This window comes from Gossypium hirsutum, chromosome A09, assembly GCF_007990345.1.
Source record: "Gossypium hirsutum isolate 1008001.06 chromosome A09, Gossypium_hirsutum_v2.1, whole genome shotgun sequence".
Lineage (NCBI taxonomy): Eukaryota > Viridiplantae > Streptophyta > Magnoliopsida > Malvales > Malvaceae > Gossypium > Gossypium hirsutum.
In genome coordinates this window covers 14,625,458-14,628,038 of record NC_053432.1, presented here as the reverse complement: position 1 = coordinate 14,628,038, position 2,581 = coordinate 14,625,458, and positions in this window count along the sequence as shown.

Sequence of the window (2,581 nt, the reverse complement as noted above, 5' to 3'; positions counted from 1 at the left end):
CAACTCACTATTGATTTCTCGTTGCAACTTTAAGGGTCCATCTTCATGACATGACCGTCTGTTTGCCAAAAGTCCATTTAAATCTCAATTGAACTTTAAACAAATCAACAATTAACTTCAATCATCATACTAAATAACCATTTGAGACAAATACAATTATATGCTACAAGTTCTACAACATTTCATTCATTTCAACTATTATACCAATCTCAATTGCAAAAAGCCAACCATTTGGCCATATCAAAATTAATTGTTTTTAACTTTAAATATCAACATGATCACATATTATGCAAAATCAACTCAAAACCTAGGTACATTCCATATATTAAAATGAAAAGGGACTATACAAATAGTGTTGAGTCGAGGGTTGTAGTTTGGATGCTGAATTACTTTTGGGGGCTTTAAGATCCACCTAAACCTGTGCACGGAATAAACATACCATACGTTGAGCGATAAATCTCGATGGTACTTCCATGATTCAAGTCAATTAAATATTAACATTAGGCATATGAGCATAATAGATTCAAGCTTTATATCAATCAATTTACATCTCATTCATGCCAAACACTTCATTTATCATTATTATATAAACTAATTCATATATCATCATTCTTAATTCATTTCATCATCAACTAATATGTATTCAATATCATATAATATAGTTCATATCACATGTCATATATTATATATCACCATTTCATTTGCACTTAATTTATCGCATAGATCATTATCAATTTTCATATTGAATTCATTTACGACATGTATATATCGATTCAATTCCTAGCCAATATCATCAACACAAATCAATTCATACGACTAGCATAAGCTTACCTCATTTATCAATCATGCATTCAATATGTATATGCATATAATTTTAATGCTCTCGAATCATAAAAGTACAAACTAATAATTTAGCTACTCGTCTAGGACTCTCGCCTTTCCCTTCTCTCGCGACAGCCAAAAGTCGACTTTAGCTTACAATTTTTCTTGGTTGAATGTACAGTAAAATTTGAAGCTTTCTTTGTCTCTAAAAAAATTGTGGACGGTGTGAAAAATGAGGAAGATGATGAATTCTCCACTATATAATATATTTATACTTTAATTAGGCTTTAATTAGTCTAGTCTAATTAACTTAATTAAGATTTAATTATACTAATCTTATCATTAATTAATCTAAGTAGAAACATCATCAACATCTACTATCTCATGTTATGGATGTTTTTTATTTACCATTTTGGTCCTTTGGGTAATTGCTATCTAGGTGCTCAAGTCTTTTCTTAATTAAAATTCAATAGCGATTGAAATTTTACAATTTAGTCCCTAACTTTTAATTAACAATTTTATTGGTTAAATTACTTAATGGATCTTTATTATATTTTCATATTAACTTTATAAATATTTCTATTTTATATCTATGGAATTGATTTACGAAAATGGGGTTCCAAAATTGCATATTTTGAAACCACAAAAATTGGGTTGTTACGGTTCTCCCCCATAAGAAATTTTGTCTTCAAAATTTACCTAGAAAAAGTTGGTGATACTAAGATCTCATTGTCTTTTCTGGTACCCAAGCAGCTTGTTCTATGCTATGACTACGCCTTAGCACTTTCGCCAATGGCACGCGTTTGTTTCTTAATTCTTTCATTTCTTGAGCCAATATTTCTATTGGCTCCTCTTCATATGACAAATAATGTTATACCTCAATTGCTTCCACAGGAATCACATGGGAAGGATCTTATTAATACCATTGAAGCATTAATACATGAAACATATTATGTATTTTTTGCAACTCTGATGGCAGGGCTAAACAATAGGCAACTAGCCTTACCCTTTCAATGATTTCGTACAACCCAATACATCTGGGACTTAGCTTACTTTTATGGCCAAAGAGCAAAATTTTCTCCCACAGAGAGACTTTTAGGAATACTATCACCTACATCATATTCAATTTCTTTCTATTTTAGGTCAACATACAACTTATGCCTATCAGTGGCTACTTTTAATTTGCCTTTTATTATCGTCACCATATCTTCTATTTCTTGCACCATTTTTGTCCCAATAATCTTTTTCTCACTCAAATCTAACCAACACAATGGTTTTCTACACTATCGAACATATAAAGCTTAGTACAAATCCATTTGAATTTTTTATTGGAAACTATTATTATAAACAAATTCGGTTAAAGGAAAAATGTCATTCCTAGCCATTAGACTAGGGATGGAAAGTTGTGCTAAATTTCAACCTCATACCTAAAGATTCATGCAACTCCTTCCAGAATCTCAAAGTGAAGTGAGGATCCTGCTCCTAGATAATGGACATAGGGACACCATGTAGCCTCACTATCTCGTGAATATACACTTTAGCAAGCTTTGGAAGTGGCCAATCAATTCTTATTGCCAAAAAGTGAGAAAATTTCATCATTCAGTCCACTATCACCCAGATAGCATTTCTTTTGTGTGATGAAGCTGGTAGGAAAATGAAAAAATCCATTGTGATTCGTTCCCATTTCTTCTTAGGAATCAAAATAGGTTGAAGCAACCTAATGGGAATTTGAAGTTCAGCTTTTACTCATTAGCACATC